Raw genomic sequence first — 22,007 nt, forward strand, 5'->3', positions numbered from 1 at the left:
GGGGTTAGAAAAGGAGTTGGTGTCCTGAGGTCTCTCTGCCGGTGCAGGAGTTTGTTCAGCTGTTCCTTAGATTCTGAGAATTCATTAGTTTGTCTTATTTGCTAAGCTCCAGCTGGGTTTCTGTCACATGGAAACGACATATTCCAAACTGATATACTTATTCACTTTCTTCTGCCGGTCTGCATCTCAGTCTTTGGGACCAGAACTTTAGAAAGAAATGACCCATGTTTCCGGCTGGAGAACTGTAGAGGAGGATGTACTTCAAAGACAGACTCTGCTGACTTCGACCAAGATGTGTAGTTTTGGTTTGGTATGCATAGATAAGACCTATACTAGATCTTTCTGTGATCCTCCAGACATTTTTTAATTCTGGAAAAATATTCTAAATGAAAAATGACTTTTGTTGATATGCACCACCCTTAGAGGATTTGCATGGGATAAACATGGTGGGAAAGAAAATGGTATATAAACTTTTGAAAAGAAGAAGAAGATACCAACATCTAGCTCAATAAATTATGTTCTGATTGGAATTTCCATTTTTTTTTCCTAAAGAAACACACGTACATTTAGGTCACAGCTCTGCAATTTGCAGAGGTAATAAACTCTAGTCTTAGTAAATAAAAATGAATGAACATCACTAACAGGTCTTATTTTGTTACCAGATTTCTCCCCCATCTGGAAAAAGATCCTTGGTGTTAGCTCTAACAAGTGACTCAACGTAGGGGAAGGGACAAGCCACGGTCTTCATATTTAGTTCTAGGCAACCTCTATTTGTTCTAGACAACCTCTATTTGTGAAGTCTCAGGGTTTCTAGACAAAGACTTACCAGAGAGAAAGGAAAAGGGGACCAGAAGAAAAGATGCTTGATTTCTTGACGTTAATATGGCAATGGATGTTTAATGTGGCCAGTGGAGTGTTACAATGAAAGAGTAATAACTATGCAAAAGAAACGTGGTTTCTTTTGATATTATATTCACATGTAACATGGTCCACTGGAAAGTTGTGAAGGACAGCATTGATTTCTTGAATCATCTATTCCGGAAGTTTTTGTTGAGCACCTGCCCTATGCCACGGGCTATTCTAGGTACTAGCGATACAGTGCTAAGCAAAACAAACAAAGTCCCTGCCCTCAAGGAGCTTACATTCTCTAGTGGACAGCAATATATTGAGAATCCACGATATGGCTGGTCTTCATGTTTGTAGATGATGCTTGTGAAGACGACCACCATCTTTTTACATGCATGAGAAAGTTGCATCGTCCAAATGGAATTGCAAAAGCAGGCGTCACTCAGCAAATTTTACAGCAGAATCAAGACCCTTTGGGTATGCATTTGCCCCTGAATACCTGTTTTGCCAACATACTGAGGCCTGGTCACAGGGGGTGAGGTCAACAGCCTTCTTCCTTCTATTTATATGGGAACTATATATAATTCATTTTCCAAACTAGGAGACCTTGGAAAGTAAAAGGAGGCAAAAATAATAATTATGCCAGGACAACAGGCATCAAGTTAAGCCCTGTGCCCATCAGAACAGCGTTCTCCAGATCCCTTTTTCCTGCTGGGGAGGTCTGAGGCTTTAAACAGCCATCCGGTGCCACCTAGCGAGACCCTCGAGCTTCAGAAAAAGCTGATTGACTCCGGGGATACGTATGAGACTCCAGTTTTGACTTGCGTAGTTTGTAGAGCTAGACAAAACTGTCAGCAGGGAATCCTTGATATTTTGACAGCCTCATCCCCAGTTCTACAAGGAAGGAGATGTTCTCTCCAAAAAAAGACCAATCTTTCTTGCTTTATCAGCTTCAAAAAAGGCTAAAGTACAGGTTTGAATTTTGAGACCTTGGGGGCCTGTAAGTTAAGAGTGAACTGTGTAAGAGCTCCCTACAGCGCCTCTACTGGGTAATTGAGCACATTGCACAATTCTCTAGGCTGCCACCCCAGGGCAGAGGGGCAAGACAATGTGACTTATAAAGGCCATTCAGTTTCTAATTTTTATGATATAATTTGTAATGCTTCATAAAAGTGACACTTTTACTAGTCCAGGTCATAAAACATGTAATCGTTTTGCTTGACAAATGTTGGTGCAGGAGATTAACAGCTCTGGATTTGTTGTTACTGTTTATTATTATTTAACCTTGATTGAGCTCCACTAGTATTGTTATTTCATAAGACACAGTCTTTGTGCTTTAAGAAACATCTATTATGTTATTTAAAACTCACACACACGTATGTGAAAAATTGGGGGCAGGGACAGAGTGGGAGAGATTTAGGGAGAAGCTTGCCTTATCTTGGGGTAACCAGTAATTACCAACTTAATTTTATTTGATGAATTAACCCACATTTCCTTCCGGCCCCACTTGTTCAGGCCTCTTTTGGACCACTTTCCACCGAGACATCTATGTCCCTTCCCACTAGAATTGCCTGGAAGACCACACCTGCCTTGTTCTCTGTTGAAGTCCCAACACCTTGCACAGCTCATGACACAGTGGTTATTTGTTGAATACAGCAAGTAACATTTTTAGAAATTTATGTGGGTTGGTAACGTGCAGGATGTCAGCAACATTGAAACGTAGAAGCTGCCAAAATATGACCTATACTCTGGGGAATTATTTGACCACCCTGTTGGCATATATAATTTCAGTTAACATAGTTTCTTCTGTATTTTAGAGATTTAGCGAGCATCTCTGTGATTTAATTGATGTATATCTAGCAAGCATTCATAAAACATAAACCCTAATCTACCATTTTAGTTTATTTCTTCTGAACTGAAGGACTTTCTTCAAGGGTCCCTTATTAAAATGCAAATAAACTCTGGACTGTTAATAAGCCCCATGGCTGAGATGAGCTCCCTAGGGAACCTGAGATAGGGCTGCAGCAGTGTCCCCTGCACTGTCTGCCTCCAGTTTGCCCCACAAAGGCCCATGGTAGCATTTCCACATAGGTTCCAAAATACCTGAAAACCTGCAGCTTTGTGGGGAAAGACTCCACATTAATCAATATGTAACTTAGTCAAGATTTTACAACTTGCAAAATAGCAACCGTAGGCATTATTTTCTCTTTTATGAATCCACAGCTGTTTTGGGGGATAACAACCATGGATCAAGGGGAGGAGGAGGATTTAGCTCTTATTTCAAATTAAGATAATCATCAGTTTTTCGAAAAATTATGTGCAGCAGGACCAGTGCTGCATTGGAGTTCGTGTTATTAGCTTTTCTATTTAACTTCCTTGAAAACTTTATTTCAGTAGTGAAGATAGGTTTTGATGGATTGGGTGAAAACTTGTTTTTGCCTTTGAAAAATGTGTTTACTCCTCGGGAACTCAAATTTCTCATGGCAGTGTTGATAATTTGGAGAAAGTTGGGAGCATGCAAGTTATGTTTTGGGTTACAAAGGACAAAAGGCAGCACCTGTGAACGTCAGATGTTCCCATCTGCTTGTGGAAGCACAGTCACTACTTTAATCTATAATCAATTGTCTTCCTTAATCAGAAAAGTGCAATGCGTGGAAGAATCTCCTCCAGCCTACAGTGAATGCTCTGCAAGGTCAAACTATTTTAAACACATACTGATGAGTCAATGGAAGTTTTAAAATGAAAATGTTATAACCAACAAGTTATAAAGGGGTTGCAAAGCACCAAGTGGATGATGGCTTACAAAGAGTTTAGAAAAATGTTAATTACATGGAAAATTTGATGCCATGGAAAGGAAAGGGTAAGGAGGTATACAAAATTAAAATGATGAATCACAGACTTCTCTGGTGGTGCAGTAGTTAAGAATCCACTTGCCAATGCAGGGGACACAGGTTCGAGCCCTGGTCTGGGAAGATCCCATATGCCATGGAGCAACTGAGCCCCTGCGTCACAACTACTGAGCCTGCACGCTAGAGCCTGTGAGCCACAACTACTGAACCTGCGTGCCCAGAGCCCGTGCTCCGCAACAAGAGAAGCCACCGCAATGAGAAGCCTGTGCACCGCCATGAAGAGTAGCCCCCACTCGCCGCAACTACAGAAAGCCCGCGCGCAGCAACAAAGACCCAACGCAGCCAAAAATAAAATAAATAAATAAATAAATAAATAAATAAATAATGAATAGCCCTTTCTACATCAATTACTTTAGCTAATTAACGTTATAAAATCTTGGGCTTGTTGTAGATTTGCTGCACTGATGTAAGACTATTTTCACCTAAGGTGTTGTCACCATTGCCATTTAGACGTCCTCCTTGTGATCAGCTTGTCTCTACCACACTTCACAAGCCCACACGTTCATGTCTCATCCAAATGTAAAGGATCCAAAACGTGCCGCCCAACTAAGAAGTAAAGAATGTCAACCCTGAGCTCATCCCCTTCTGAGGACAGATTTCTTAGCCCCTCTGAAAAAAAGATAGGTTTATATTTGAAATGATGTGGTACCATTATGGACAGGTCATCTACTATAGTAAATCCTATTTCAGATCTGTTTATTAATAGAAGATGAAGGATAAAGCAACACAGAAAACAATAACATGAGGTGTAAAATAAAACATTTGTTTTGCTAAGGATCATCCCTTAACATAAAATCTCACTATTCTCCTGGCTCTAATATAAGGGTTTTAGCTTTTATTTTATTTTATGTTTGAAATGTATGCATGCCTTACTGCTCTTCAATCTGTCTTCTTCTATTTATATTACCATATCATGGAATGAAAAGACGCCAAAGATATGCAGAGGCCAAGTCCACCCAATTTGATATTCTAAAATACAGAGAAAAAATAACTCCCTATGATATGCAGAAAAGAGGAATTTTGGTTCTGGGGCAGAAGACAGTCTTCTACTTTTCTACCACTTACTTCTCTGGGCTTGCTTAAAATATATAGTAAATATATATTTTTTACAATGGCATCGCAAAGATTCAGAAATAAATGGGTAAGCTGAGCTGGAGAGATTTTATGCTTACCTCTCTCTTTTTCCACATTGTGTGCTTCCTCAGGGTTGCATTTATTTATTTAATTTTATCCCCAGCACTTAGCAAAGTGTTTGGCACACGAAAAGTTGGTGCTCAGAAATGTTTGAATGAATGAATGAATGAATACAAAATACATAAAGATGAGAATTAATAAGAAAAATTGAGACTAAGAAAAGTGACAGGCAAAGGGACCAGTCAGTTCACCAACCTTTACAAATATACCTTTTCACTGTAAACAGGAAGGCTTTGGTCCCCTGGTCTTCCTCCTTCTACTATCTATCTTTATAGGAAAATAAAGCTCATTTGCTTCACTCTTGTTTTTGCCAATTGTCTGCCGCCTGAAGTTTCTGACTCCTGTTCCAAAAGAAAGCACGTTCTCCTGTTTTTGTTTTTGTTTTTTTCTCTATAAGGAGTGTTTTTCCTACACTTCATCACGATTACCTTGACCCTGATCTGAATGCAGTAGATTCTCACGTTGGTGACTCAGGAGAGATCATGAACACACACACACACTGAATTACGGAATAAATCTCGTTTTGCTCAAGGGTTCTCAGTGATCCATTTCCTCCTCCTGGTTTTTTCCATATACTTTGTACTGTTGTGTTAGCAATAAGTCACATTTTTGGTTTTTCTGCATCACTGGAGAACTTAATTGATGAGAGCATCACCTTGAGTTTAACCCTCTTTGCAGTTATTTCCCTAAGAAAAGCCATGGCATTTATTTAAATGCATTTTTGTTCATATTTTATGATTTTTAAAGAAAAACCACTTTATTGTGGGATAATTGGCATACAACAAACTGCACATATTTAAGGTGTACAATTGGTTAAGTTCGATATCTGTATTCACAGGTGAGACCATCAGCATACTCAAGAGAATTAACATACCTGTCACCCCAAATTGCTTTTGGCCCATTTTCTTCAGGGTACTGAACCATTTCTGAAAGAAGTGAGGTAAAAGGGTGAATTCATTTTGTTTTAGTTATTCTCTCTGCCTATTCCATTCCTGGGGTATAATTAAAACTTGTAAGAGAAATGTTATTTTTACAGTTTAAGATAACTTTATTACTTCTTCTCTGTGACACTGTTGAGGATTGTTTTTGTTTCTTCATATGGCAGAGAAGAGCTGGTTGTCCCCCACTACCCACACTTCCCCTTTTCCTTAATAAGAGCCACCCTGCATTGTAGCTGGACAGACACACGTCCTCTTAATTGACAGCCAGGTTTCCCAGTTTCCCTTGTGGTTGGGTGTGAGTGGGTTCTGTCCAATGGAGTGTAGACAGAAGTAGATCCTAGGAGTGCCTTGAGGGAAGGCGTGTAAGGTACTATCATTTAGCATCTTAGACCAGGAACAGAAGCTGCAAGTTGAAGACGGGAAGACAAAAAACAGAAGACACTATCTCAGCCTGAGACTTTCCTAGCAAACTGTTATGTGGGAAAAAATAACTTTCTGTCTTCTTTAAGATACTGTTACTTGGGGATTTTATTGTTGTTACTGTATCCAAACCTATATTCTAATTAATACCCTTCTATTTTATAAATAAGGAAAACTTGGACACAGAGTGGCTAAGTAAACAAAACTGCTTTGAGCCATCTTATTAAAATAATTATTTGTTTCTTCTAAAATAAACTCAAGGATAAAGTGTACTATTTGAAATCATTTCCAGTGAGGGGCATAAAATATCAGATATTTATTTAGGAAAATGTTCCAGCAAGATTGGCAACTTGAAATGCTTGCATAGCTGCTGCTTGGCAGACTTCAATGTAGTTCCATAAAGTCTGTTCCCAAGAATTGTCCTTTGGACAAATACTTGGCTAGACACATTAGCATCATTTATTATATACGAACGTTAACATTCTTCCTATTTCTCTAGGCCATTGCTGTTTCACCTTCATTAGAGTGGCAGTTAGAAACTTTTCTAGATTGATAACAAGAGTTGATTTGATATCATCAAGGAAATGGCTCTTGCATGATGCTTCCTTAATGCTCTGCCAGGAAGGACTGAGTGTTAAATATGTCATCATTTTATACTTTTTATGTGCAGAAAGTCTCATTTGACATTATCTCAGTGCCATAGCTGCACTGATTTTCCTTGCTACCTTCACACCTCTCAACACTTGGAACTCCTTTATTAGAATGGTAGATATTATGTAATGAAGGTAGTTCTGAAAGGCCATAACATAGCAGACGTTTACTGCTGCCGAATTGAAATATCAGGTTCAGAAGATGAACAGGTTGCCTAGCAACTGGTGCTGCAAGCTCCAGTGACTGCTCATGCCCACTGAGATTGACAAGGGAGCCATCACAGGCTGCCTGTACCTTCCTATTTAGCAATTCTGACAGTGAGACAAAAGCTCCCAAAGGAGGAAAGGAGGTGATTAAATATTCACATTTAAAGAAGGAAATATAGATATATCTTGTATATACAAAATATACTGGCTATAATATAGTTAGAAACTTTTCTTAGAGAAATTCCTATATTAATTGAGAGAGAGAGAGAGTGAGAGAGGAAATCAAGAGAATGGAGGAAGCAGGAAAATTAGGATTTGAAAAAGAACAAGATGGAAAAGGGACCTACTGCGGGCTTTGGTTTCCCGTCTTATATTGAAGTGCAGTTTGTTTTGGCTGAGAGCCTTACCTGATGCATGCATGACATGACTGGGCACGCCCAAGAAAATTTATCTTAGACTGTAGCAACCATGAAATGACTTTTGAATATCTGAGCACGTGGAGGTCCATGTTCACGGCACTGTTTTATATGCAATCATACTTATGATGTGTTTGCTCCAATTGTCCAGCAGTACCAGCGGTCAGACTTAGCAGTGCACATTTTCTTCCACTGGGAATGAGATTTTATTTTTTGTTGTGGTCCAAATAATTAACTCCTATGAAGGACTTCTTTTCTACACTGTTTCACAGACAGCATTTATTTTCTGCAGTTTGTGAAATATGTAAACACGAAGCACCATTCAAAATGTATCTTTTTGAAATAGATTCAGGGTTTATTTATTGTGTGTGACAATCCTTTTGTAAAATGTTCAAGCAAGGAATTGAAACCTCTTTTGTTTTAAGGGAAATGAAAGAATTCATTTTAAGATCCTCCATATTTTGGAGGTAAATCATTGATTAAAGTTCTGTCCCATTTCAAATAAAATTAAATTCATGTTTTGCTGTAAATTTCATCTAGGAATTAATATTTTTATCCTCATGGATATAAAGCACATGGCCCAGCTAGAATATTTTAAAAATAAATATACCTTCTGACCTAGCTGGAATTTATCTTAGAATGTGCTCCTGATGTATGAAAACATATAGGTTAAAGGACCCTCAATAAAGTATTGATAACAAGAGCAAAAATCTGATAACATAATTGTCCATTAATAGGGTACTAGTGACATAAATTATTGTATAGCCATAAAATGGAGTCCTAAGAATCTATTATATATTATATATATGTATATGTATGTATATATATGTACGTGTATACATATACACATACATACATACATGTACATACATACATGTATACATATACACGTACATACATACTAGGGATGTACATTTTTTGCAGGAAATATATTCAAAATACATTGTTCAGACACAATTTGAAGAAGACAATATAAAGAAAACCACAGAATACATAAATGTTTATATGTGATACAAGGCTTTACAGCAGTTGTTTCTGGAGAAATTTTTAGGGTACACTGGCCGGTGAGTAAGGAGGGTTTTTTGCTGTTTACCATAAACACTTTTGCCTTTTAAAAAAGAATCACACACATGTATTACTTTTATCATAAAAAATGCTAAAACACATATTATTTAGCACCGACACTATAAAATACATTGTTTCATTTCTGCTTTGTGTAGACATATGCAAACAGAAAAAAATTTTTTTCATATCATTTTAGCACAGCATCTTTAAAATAATCTTGTCTTCAATAATCCTGTTAGGGAAAAGATCATAGAGGGTGTCTTGAGGTCTTCCTTGGGTCTTATGCGTGTTTCTAGGGTCTTAAGTAAATTAACTCATGAACTTTCTGAATTACAGGCAATTATCTTTTGAAGTCTTGAGAAGAGTTAGGGGATTAGGAAGGAACAAATGTAATACTGATCTCTTTCTTTCTTTGGAGCCCCAAAGCCAAATATAATTATCTTCTATTAAGTCTATTTCATCCCCCGGTAAAATAATGAAGCAAGTAGCAGTGAAGTGGCTGTGGAGCCTTGATCATCTCTTATGCAAAGAGCGATTATTCAAGGATCTGTAGAGTCAATATTCTAATTGGGAGGAAACCGTGTCCACCTCGGATGGTGTCACCCTTCTGAACGCTCCTACAGAAACACAGCTCATGTGTTTATTAGAGAAAAGCCATGAATGACTTAGGTGCTGGGAATCTGACAGTTTATGAGAATGGTCTGATGTTTTGATGGTTTCCTAACTCTGGTCTAAGATGAGATGGTTCAAATACAATCAGTTTGGGTTTTTTTTTATTACAGCAAGAGCATCTGACTTCTGGTTACCAAAGGTTTTCTGAAAGGAAAGTTAAAATACAGAGGACCCTAAAGTGGATGTCGTAGCCAATCCGTGGAAGGGTTCTAGCAGAGAAGCCTGAGCTATTTAAGAATTTGCACAAACTATCTCGCATTCCTTCGTAATATCCAGGTTACCCCGTGTAAAATCAGTGTCAATCAATGTAAAATGAATGAATGAATGAGTAATATAGTTTAAATATCCCTTACTATCCTCCAACTGGGGATTACTTCAAAATGGGTTTTCTTGAGTATAAAAAGGTCTGTATTAAGCCAAACGCCAATGTAGAATGCCCCCTCCCATACACCATCAGCACCTCTTGACTACCTTTATTCGTGGCATGCTTACTGTAGTAATTGATTTTCCCTCCACATAGATCCAGAAATGTTGCTTATGAATGTGAAATGTTATTCTGTCTCAGTCATTATTGCTGTGTAACAAACAACTCAAAACTTAGTGGTCTGAATCCATCATCATTTGATGATGGTCAGAGAGTCTGGGGGTCAGGAACTTGGACAGGGCACAGCAGGGATGGCTTGTCTCTGCTCCCTGCCTGGAACTTCAGCTGGGAGGACTCAAGGGTTGGGGGCTGTGCTTTGACTTGCCTGGAGGCTCTTTCACTCACACTTCTGGGCTGGGGGACAAAGACTCACACCAGCCACAGTGTGTTGACAATATGGCTTCTCCATGTGGCATGGCTTCCTCACAGCATGGTGGCCACAGGACAGTCCATCTCATGTGGACGCTTGGGATGTTTGCAAGCATACAAGCAAACAGGCAGACACTCACAGCCCCTTTACAGCCCTGCCTCAGATGTCACACTGTGTCACCTCCACTGAACACTATTGGTTGAGGCAGCCACTAGCCTGCACAGATTCTGGGGCTAGGGATGCAGACCCCACCTCTGGGTCGGAGGAATAGCACAGGATTTTGGGAGACAGTGTTTTGTTTTGTTTTATTGGAGTATATTTGCTTTACAGTGTTGTGTTAGTTTCTGCTGTACAATGAAGTGAATCAGCTATATGTGTACATATATCCCTTCCCTCTTGGACCTCCCTCCCCCGAGCCCATCCCACCCCTCTAGATCATCACAGAGCACCGAGCTGAGCTCTCTATGCTATACCACAGGTTCCCACTAGCTAGCTATTTTACACATGGTAGTGTTTTTATGTCAAACCTAATCTTCCAGTTCGTCCCACACTCCTCTTCCCCTCCCGTGTCCACGTGCCTGTTCTCTGTGTCTGCGTTTCTATTCCTGCCCTGCAAATTGGTTCATCCATACCATCTTTCCAGATTCCACATGTATGCGTTAATATATGATATATGTTTTTCTCTTTCTGACTTACTTCACTCTGTATGATAGACTCTAGGTCCATCCACATTTCTACAAATGACCCAGTTTCATTTCTTTTTATGGCTGAGTAATATTCTGTTATATGTATGTACCACATCTTCTTTATCCATTCATCTGTCGATGGACATTTTTAAAATTACCACATTCTCATTTACAGAAACACATCAACACATTTTGTTGGCCATGGAAAGTCTCTTAACATAAACAAGTATCATCCACAACCAGATCAGTGAAGGCATAATTATGGAGCCTCTGCTCTTTGACAACCCTGTATAAAAACCTGCTATGCAGCAACTCTACTTAACTGTAGTATTTTCAAATTAGACTCTGAAAAACAAACCTTAGAGTAGGTAGACAAGATTGGAATTTAGGGGCCATTTGGTTAACCTTCCATGTAATACAGAAACCCTGTCTACACCACCCTCTCAGTTCTCAACTAGATTTCCATTGAATCCTTCTGTCACAGGAAGCTTACTCGTTTATGAGGAGAACTGTTCTACACAACTCTAAATACTATAATTGTTTTCATTACAATGAGTAAAAAGATGTGTTTTCATTTTAATCTTTGGTCCTAATTTTGCCTATTATAGCAATGCAAATATAGTCCTCACCTATGTGACTGGTTCTTTTTAAACAGCTGGAGAAAGCTAATATATTTCCTGTGAGTTTTCTTTTCTCCAGGCTAACTATCTTCAGAGCTTCAAACTTTCAGTTAAATATCTGAATTTCAGGACATATATGTTCTTAATCGTCTTCCACTGAGTGCTTTCTGCTTTGTCCATGTTCTTTATAAATGCAGTTCCAGGGGCTTCCCTGGTGGTGCAGTGGTTAAGAATCCGCCTGCCAATGCAGGGGAAACTGGTTTGAGCCCTGGTCCGGGAAGATCCCACATGCTGCGGAACAACTAAGCCTGTGTGCCGCAACTACTGAGCCTGCACTCTAGAGCCCGCAAGCCACAACTACTGAGCCTGCATGCCACAACTGCTGAAGCCCCCCTGCCTAGAGCCCGTGCTCCTCAACAAGAGAAGCCACCGCTCACCGCAACGAAGACCCAACACAGCCAAAAATAAATAAAAATAAATAAATTTAATTTAAAAAAATGCAGTTCCAAAACTAAGCTCAACATCCACACTTGAGTTGATTAGGAAGAAATCAGCTACAGCTGAAAATTACCTCCTTTGATCTGGACAATATATTTCTATTAATACAACCCAATTTTGCATTTGCTATTTAAATTAAGCACATCCTACAACTGACTTAGCACTACTCATGCCAGAGACCCTTGCCTAGTGATTGCTTGTGAAGACCCAGAGTCAGAAGGCTTGGTTTCACATCTTAGAGCTATCATTTCTACTTATATGACCTTAGACTAAACAGTCTGCCCCTCAGTTTCCTCAGCTATAAAATGAGGATGGTGATAGTACGGCTGTGACACTGCATATAAAGTACTTAGTGCTGCACTTGGAACAAAATCTATAGTCAGTAGATATCAGCTAGTCAACTAAATCCAATTTATGTAAATTACTGTTAAATCAGCCCCCACTCCTCCCAGAACACCTGTCCTTGTGCAACGTTTTGAATATAAAGTGCATACCTTCAAATTACCCGTGCATATTCCACTGTGTTAGCTTGGAGATCAAACCTACTGGTATGTGTTTTATTCTTATTCTGTGTTTTGCTGTCTCAGGCATTTCCGCTGTTTTGTATCATCTGCTGAGTTCTTTGCTGTGCCTTCTCCGTCTTTGTCAAAGCCACTGATGATGGAACACAGGCCAAAGAACCAAGCTACTGGAAACCCTTTCTTTCTTTCTCCCTCCCTGTCAGCCCCACGCTCCTCCTCACCCTCTGAGTGACCCTCCTCGAGTGTCCTGTACAACTACCAATACTCTCACCCCATGGCCTGGCCTCAGACCTGCATTATTCATTCCAGTTCTGAATCCCTGAGGCTCTGAACAGTCCTTGTCCATTGCAGGCACTCAGAGAACAACCAAGCCGGCATTGCAAAGTGCTATGGGAAGACAAAGGAGGCGTCTATCGATATGACCTTCAGCAGTCAGGGAGGACTTCTTGGTGGTGGTGGTGATGTTAGAGCTGGGCCTGGGAATCAGGAGTGTTATTCCTGGTGTTGGTGGTGTTTATATAGACAACAGCACAGTACCTTCAGACCCACAGGGAAAGCCTTGTGCTGGGGCTCTGAGGGTAAACGTTTGTTGCTTATATTCAGAAAATTTGCCTTAGGTCATTAGCGGATAAGAAGGGAGTGCGTGTGTGTGTGTGTGTGTGTGTGTGTGTGTGCGTGTGTGTGTGAAAAGAGGGAGGGAGAGATCGGGTGAGAGATGAGGCTGGAAAAGCAGAACTCAATTCTTCATAGCTTTAAGAGCCTTGCTAAAGAGCTGGGCTTCGTCCTGTGGGCAGAATGGCATAGCGGAAGGTGTGCTAAAGTACGGCTGCGAAATAATTAGATTTTTGTTTTAGAAAGATAACTGCAGACAGAAATGGATAGAAGACTGAACCGGGGTGGTGGCAGAGGGAGAGGAGATAATGGAATTGACTGATAAGAGTTTTAAAGGTGGTATCGATAGGACGTGGTGGCTGATGGAAGTGGGATGGGGGAGAGGCGTGGGCAGAGAGGGGTGCTGGCTCGCTCCAGGGCATCCAGCTTGATTAGACGGGATGGATGAAGAGACAACTGAGGCAGCGGACGGTGCTGGGAAAGACAAGGTGTGCAATCCCGTTGCCTTGTGAGTCTGCGTCAGCAAAGGCAGACAGGAGTTCAGAATGTATCCATCGTGTCATCCATCCGTGGATTCCTAGTGACCAGCACGGGTCTCACGAGTCTTGAGGGCAGCGTCTGGAAGATGTACAGCTTCCCTGCCTTGCTAACTCTTGGCAGCAAAGTCTTTACTTATCCAGATGTCTTCACCTGTAACAACACCTTTGGGGAGGGGGTGGCTTCTTTCTTCAGGATTTTAAGAAGAGAATAGAAGAAGGCGTTGAAAATAGCAGACCTCACGCTAGGAAATTAGAACTAAATACGCTTAAGTTCAACCCAGTGATGGGGAATCTCTAAATAACCACATCCGAGTCTAGACGTTTTTCATTATGAAACTGGTGAAAGTCTACAGTCAGATGGGGTGCAGATAATTCTTTCTTTTCCTCCAGGTGCTACTGGTCCTATTCTTTATTCCGTGCTGCTTTTGTGCCACACCAGAAAGTGCTCGCCACCCATGAATTCATCAGTAATTGCTCAGATTTTAGTCAGAACAAAGCCATAATTGCATGCAGAGGTTCTTTATGTCAAATGCCTTACACTAAATATATGCTTTCAGTTGTTATCCCTGGTACTGCTTCCTTTCCCACACGACTGGTCTGCTCTCCCCACCCTTCCGTCTTGACTATTTGCTCTTTATTTTGCCCTTGTGAGCTTGGTATTCATTTCCAAGGGGAGGAAGAAAGAGCTAAGGCATACTGAATAGAGAATCAAGAAAGTATTCCTCCCTTTTTCCACAGACAGAACTGGCCTGACATTTACACATTGTAATGCTGCCTGCGTGATTGTATTAAAACATTTTACTGTCTCTTGTACGTGTGGGGTTTCACTGCCTTGTTGGCTACCCTTGAATTGTTGTAGTTAAAAGCAAGAATGCACGTGAGATCTCCTGGTGAGGAGACTGCACAGGCGGCAGAGGGAGGCGTGAGGCGGTCCTGGTAAACAACAACACACACAGAAGAAGGAGTGTGCAGCGTTCTACCCTGGTACATGGGGATCATCAGTTCCACTCCTTCTTTTTCTCTAAAACTCTAAGCCATTCATTTAATCACCCATTCCAGCATTCTGCTGGAGACCGATGCTAAGCTCACTGACGTATAGTTTCTGGAATTCCTGGGACGCTTGCCCATCTCGCCGGGCACATCTCCCAGGCTCTGTTATCCCTCAGTGAACACGCTCAGAGGCTCCGAGTTCAGCGTTTCTCTGCACCATTCACTGTCCCCCAAGGCTTGTGTCCCTGTAGAGGGCTTGGTGCTCTGTCACCATCTTCTTGCCTCTCTTATGAAATCTAAATTCTGAATTTTCCTATTAATCTTAGAAGCTATCTTTTAACTCTATGCTATGAAACAGAAGATGTTGGGGGAGAATGAGAAGATCTTAAACCTTATGGAAAACAAATAAAAAACATGGAAGGCAAAAGTTATTCGATTTACCTATATTAAATTTAATACTCCAGAGTCGATTAGTTTTAGAGAATGGAGTCCTTCTTTGCATCTATTGTACTTAATGTTCTTTTGGAACATTATTCTGTTAAACTATCAGTTTCTGATCACCCCTCCTCACCCTTAAAGTCTCACCTGGATTTTACATCTGCTGTAATTTCTTCTCAGGTCACAACCTTAAGCTCGTTAGGACCAGGTCTAAAGGCATATACTCGAAGCCCATCAAAACAATGCTTAAACTGTCTGGACATTTCTCTTCCAGACAAGTGAAAGAAGTCCAGTGGCAGCAAGAACTCTTATGGGGGCTCAGGTTGTCAGGGACCCAGGTGCCTCCTCTCTTGCTTCTCCTTTTATGCTTAGTATTTGTTTTCACAGCCCATGATGTGTCACCGGCTAGTGACAGCCTTCACATCTGCATTTCAGCCAGCTGGAAGGAGCCAGGAAGGGCAACCTTTCCTTTCAATGAGACTTTCTAGAAGCCCCATGTAAAACAGTATCTTCTCACATCCCATGGCCACACACATCTGCAAAGAGGCTGGGGTAACACTGTGACCAATTAAAAATCTAGGCTTTGTTAAAGAAAGAAAAGGAAAAGGAATTTCTGTCAGGCAACCGGCTATCTTTGCCATATTGTTATTCCTGAATTCGCATTATACTTATCAAAAATATCATTTACTGGAGATTAACTTTAAACACCCTTGCCCTCTTGAACTTGAGTGTAATTTATTATTTTTTTTACAGTCTTATTCTTCTTTCCATAAGACACTCAGCTTTACGACTGCATCTTAGCACATGACAGAATGTCTTAGGATGTGTCACTCTCAACTCTTCTCACAGTTCCTCACAGGAGTTTGGGACATTGGGGGTGAGTGAGAGTCACTTGATCTTTATATTAAGGTTTTCACGATGGGCTGTCTGCGATGGGTAAGCTCCTGCTTGGATTTGATCAACACTGGAGAACAGCCATTAGAGAAGAGCAACTTTCAATCTCACTTATAGGTTCACCTGTGTCTCCAGGGAACTCTAGAGCATCCCTACGTGGAAACGTGGAAACGTATGCTGGCCGTTTCTCCCCCTGACATAAAGATGCTGTGTGGAATGCACTGCCCGGCATCCGACTGTTTTCTCCCCGCCCTCCGGCTGTTCCGTCTGTGACCCTCTCAGGCCTCCCTTCTCTCTCCCTCCTCACTGTTGTGTTAGAGGGCACGGTTTCCTGGGCTTTCATGTTCCCTGATTCCTCTCTAGGGGCAACATCTACTCCACAGGTTCAAGGACCTCCATGGCCGACTGTGCAAGCCTTTCCTCTGGGTTGTAGACTGAGTCCTCTTCTTCTGTTGATGGTCTCCAAAGACATCTAAAATTAATTGTCCCCAATTAAACTCATGCTGTCTAGCCCCTCACTTACCCCTCTACCTGATGACCTTCTTCAGGTATCGTCTCTTCAGTGATTGCCACCACCATCCATCTTGTTGCAGAATCTAGACATCAGGTGGTGTCTTTGCACCTTCCTCTTCCTCCCTACACAATCCCACCCATCCTAAGTTCTGTCGACTTTACTCCCTTAAATCCAGTCACTTCTCTCCATCTTTTCAGCCAGGTGACTCTCACCTTTCACTTACTCTGCCACCTCCTAACATGTCTTTCCCATCCACCCCCACCCAGCCCATCTCTACGTCATGTCCAGAGTAATGTTTTCAAAAGACAGATCAGAACACGATCACTCTCATGTTTAAAATACTTCAAAGCTTCCCCCGTTTTCTCTTGGGATAAAACAGTTGCATACCATTACCTACCATGCTCCATTTGGTGGAGCCTCAAATGTGCACACGCCCTTCTTTGTACACTTCATTCTGCATCTTACCCTCGACCACAGGGCCTTTGCACATGCCATTCTCTCTACCCCCTGCATCCACTCAGGTCACATGGGACAGCTCTTCATCATCACATTGCTGCTCCATCACCACTACTTATGGACATGCTCCTGAAGTTTGCAACCAGGGCAAATCCTTCTCTTCTGTGCTCTCAGGGCACTGTGTCCTAGCACTTCTCTTCTTCATGACATTTATTTATTTTAGGAATTCCTGATTAACAGCAGTCTCCACCACAAGACTACAAGCTCCACAAGGTCTGGGACCATATTTGTTTTTGCTGTTGGGTCCTCAGTTCTCAGAAGAGCTCCCAGCTCATAGGGGACATTCAATACCTACTTGCTGAATGAATGGATGGCTCTAGTAAATCCTTCATAATGACAAGAACACATATTTTAGGACTGATGCCCTCACAGTGACACCAAGACATTAGTTGCCTTTCCCACTGTGGTGATATTTGCACATTAATGGTATAAACGCAACAGTGGTAAAACTTCTGGTGATTTTTAGTGCAAATAAAATCAGTGGCACCAAACGTTACTAAAAGTCATTCTGTTGTTCTTCACTGCAAGGCATTCTCAGTAGAAAAACAAAACAAAAATGAATAAAAGCAAAACGGAGCACAAAGCCAATTTCACATAAGAATGGTATTAATGAATCTGTAAAAATTGTGTTACATCTTGACCCTGAGTACGTGTCCTTTTAGTATTGTGTAGGGTAGAATACTACCAACCTGTAACTCACTTTGCAGCTGAGTTACAAACTGAATGAGCTACTTGATTCAGGAAGCGACATGTTTACTTGAAAGAATGAATTATAAATAAGTACCCCCTTAAGTATTTGGGAGACATTTTTTTGAAACTGAACAAAGCAAACCTGCCACTTCCAGGAAACTGACTGACAGTATTTGTTGCCAATGATAAAATTTTAGCATTCAAGTGAAAACTAGAATTTTGGAAAACTCAGGTCTGCCACCGCAAACTTTATAGCTTCCCTACACTTAGAGACTTATAAGATGAGACTGGTGGTGATATGAATAAATGTGATCTTTTGATAGTACATAAATGAAGTGTTTTAACACTAGGAAGAGCTGCATAACTTGTCCAATATTTTCTAAATGATCAATGTATGATATTACAAAATTGTTCAGAGTACAGGACACATTCAAAGTACAAGACAGACCAATACATTTTAATGTAAGAGAATATGAAAATTTTATAACAATGATTTCAGATTTGACATTGCAACTAACTTTTTTTTGAATTTTTGAATTTTATTTTGTTTATTTTTTTTATACAGCAGGTTCTTATTAGCTATCTATTTTATACATATTAGTGTATACATGTCAATCCTAATCTCCCAATTCATTACACCACCCCTCCCCTGCTACTTTCCCCCCTTGGTGTCCATACGTTTGTTCTCTACATCTGTGTCTCTATTTCTGCCCTGCAAACCAGTTCATCTGAACCATTTTTCTAGATTCCACATATATGCATTAATGTACGACATTTGTTTTTCTCTTTCTGACTTACTTCACTCTGTATGGCAGTCTCTAGATCCATCCACATCTCTACAAATGACCCGATTTCATTCCTTTTTATGGCTGAGTAATATTCCATTGTATATATGTACCACAACTTCTTTATCCATTCATCTGTCGATGGGCATTTAGGTTGCTTCCATGACCTGGCTGTTGTAAATAGTGCTGCAATGAACATTGGGGTGCATGTGTCTTTTTGAATTATGGTTTTCTCTGGGTATATGCCCAGTAGTGGGATTGGTGGGTCATATGGTAATTCTATTTTTAGTTTTTTAAGGAACCTCCATACTGTTCACCATAGTGGCTGTATCAATTTACATTCCCACCAACAGTACAAGAGGGTACCCTTTTCTCCACACCCTCTCCAGCATTTGTTGTTTGTAGATTTTCTGATGATGCCCATTCTAACTGATGTGAGGTGATACCTCATTGTAGTTTTGATTTGCAAAACAAATGATTAGTGATGTTGAGCATTCTTTCATGTGTTTGTCAGCAATCTGTATATCTTCTTTGGAGAAATGTCTGTTTAGATCTTCTGCCCATTTTTGGATTGGGTTGTTTGTTTCTTTGATATTGAGCTGCATGAGCTGCTTGTAAATTTTGGAGATTAATCCTTTGTCAGTTGCTTCATTTGCAAATATTTCTCCCATTCTGAAGGTTGTCTTTTCGTCTTGTTTATGGTTTCCTTTGCTGTGCAAAAGCTTTTAAGTTTCATTAGGTCCCATTTGTTTATTTTTGTTTTTATTTCCATTTCTCTGGGAAGTGGGTCAAAAAGATCTTGCTGTGATTTATGTCATAGAGTGTTCTGCCTATGTTTTCTTCTAAGAGTTTTATAATGTCTGGCCTTACATTTAGGTCTTTAATCCATTTTGACTTTACTTTTGTGTATGGTGTTAGGGAGTGTTCTAATTTCATTCTTTTACATGTAGCTGTCCAGCTTTCCCAACACAACTTGCTGAAGAGACTATCTTTTCTCCATTGTATATTCTTGCCTCCTTTGTCATAGATTAGTTGACCATAGGTGCGTGAGTTTATCTCTGGGCTTTCTATCCTGTTCCATTGATCTATATTTCAGTTTTTGTGCCAGTACCATATTGTCTTGATTACTGTAGCTTTGTAGTATAGTCTTGCAACTAACTTTTAAGATACTCTTGCTGCTGAGTTTTGGTATAGTGTCAAAGAAGACTATCCAGAAGTATCTAAAAAGATTATTTAATGACTTCTTCCCTTTCCAATCACGTATCTGTGTGGAACCTGATTTTCTTCGTCTACTTCAACCAAAACAACATGTCAGAACACACTGAAGGGGTACGTTGAAGGAATGCAGAATGGATCTGAGAATCCAGCTCTCTTCTTTTCAGCCAGGCATTCAAAAGATCTGCAAAAAGTGTAAAATACTGCTATTCTTCTCATTAAATTTTATTCGGTTATGGAAAGTAAATTATTCTTAAAATATGTGATTTATGCTAACATGTTATGGATTTACTATTGTTATTTTTAAATAAGTAAAAATTAAAATAAACAATTTAGATTTCTAATATGTATATTTCAGATATTTTAATAAAAACTATTTGGGAGATAGTCAAGAATTTTTAAGAGGTTTTGAGCACAAGAAGAACTGGGGAGCTAGTGTGCGTGCAAGACCCCTGGGGCTGACTGTTCACTCTTTACAGCCCTGCAGCCTTGTCCTCCTGCCTCCAAGAACTCTGCAAGGCATGCCAGCTCTCCTCTGATGATGCACAAAGAAACGGGTACTTTGAGGTCCTTTAGGCATAAGAGGAACTTTGTGATTTAAAAAAAAAACCTGAAAATGATTTCTGTACATGGCAGAAGCATGACACAAGCCCCATCGCTCTGGCAGCCACAGCTCCGGGGTCTGTATGGCTGCAGGTGGGTCAAATTCCCAGAGGACAGGCGAGCATCCGCTCCATGGCTAAAGAAAAGCAGGAATCGGAACCAGTTTGTCAGAAACGTTTTGTAACCTTAATTGTTTTCTTAAATATCTTTCCCTCTGTAGTAGGTGATACTTGAGAGGCAGTTACCTTGTCATCATGTTTCCTTCTTGTTTTATGTTTTGCAATACTTGGGTGATGATGAGGGGGGAGTGTGGGGTGTGCTGCTATGGGAAGTTTTTGTTCTGCAGTAAGTTGTGCAGCTAGTATTTTGAGTTTTTAATGAACATATTTTATTTTCTTTTGGAAATTGGAGAATTCAGTTGGGGGCTACACTGATCCCAAAATGGTGGTGAAACCATCTCTATGATGTGGATGGAACCAGAGACTGTCATACAGAGTGAAGTAAGTCAGAAAGAGAAAAACAAGTGTTGTATATTAATGCATATATGTAGAATCTGAAAAAAATTGGTATAGATGATCTTATTTACAAATCAGACATAGAGACACAGACGTAGAGAAAAAACGTATGGACACCAAAGGGGAAAGGGGGGTGTGGGATGAATTGGGAGATGGGGACTGACATAATGCTCATATTATGACACTATTGATACTATGTATAAATGGATAACTAATGAGAACCTACTGTACAGCACAGGGAACTCTACTCAGTGCTCTGTGGTGACCTAAATGGGAAGGAAATCCAAGGAGGAGAGGATATATGTATACATAACGTTGATTCACTTTGCTGTACAGTAGAAACTAACACAACATTGTAAAGCAACTATACTCCAATAAAAATTTAAAAAAAATAGAAACCACACACACAAAAAAGAAACTCTAACTTCAACCATTTGATTGGAAGCAATTTGCCAACAGAAGACAAGTTTGTGATGGGCACATCTTCCTCAATGTTTTGCTGGAGACCTAAATTGCTTTGTGACAGTGATTATCTACTTATGTACTTAGTGCTGTTGGCAGAGACGTTATAGGCTGACGTTATATCTGAACACAAGCCTTGCTCTAAGTAATCTTAACAATTTAAATAATTCAAATACCTGTCTTTACATAAAAGAAAAACTTAGAACATACTTTTTGGTAAATAAATTCTATTCTCTGAAAATCTTTGGAAGTGTTCCAGAAAGACCTAGACTGCAGGTAGGAGAAATATTGATGTTATTTCAATAACTTTTATTATTATGTGGTTAGATAACATTTTTAAAGGTCATCAGTAGCTCTCATTGTGGGACAGTAAGTAGCTGAAGGGAATTCTCTGCATTACTTGAGCAGTTCAAGGTCCAATAAACCTACCTATGGATGTAATTTCAAACAAACATTGGCAGATTTTTTCTTTTTGTACAATGTTCTTTTTCTAAAAAATAAGAGATCCTTGTGTTGCTTTTGGAAATAATAAATCAAACTCTGAGGTCAACAAAACAGGGATGATTGCTGCATAGTTTGCAAATGTTCCATTGTGTGTGGGGAACCTGGAGTCAGTCACTGCGCTGGAGAAGCTTTTCTAGAATGTTCCCAGACTTGGTATGGTAGATAAGGTAAGATTCGGGGTCAGGGAAGATTTGACGATGGCTGCTGTGACCTTTTGAGCCTTAGAGCTCTCCCGAAGAGAAGCAGTCACGCGGGGCTCAGCTCACCAGGAACCGACTAGGTAAAAACAGT

This window comes from Balaenoptera physalus (genome assembly GCF_965194825.1).
Source record: "Balaenoptera physalus genome assembly, chromosome: 9".
In the NCBI taxonomy this organism is placed as follows: Eukaryota; Metazoa; Chordata; class Mammalia; order Artiodactyla; family Balaenopteridae; genus Balaenoptera; species Balaenoptera physalus.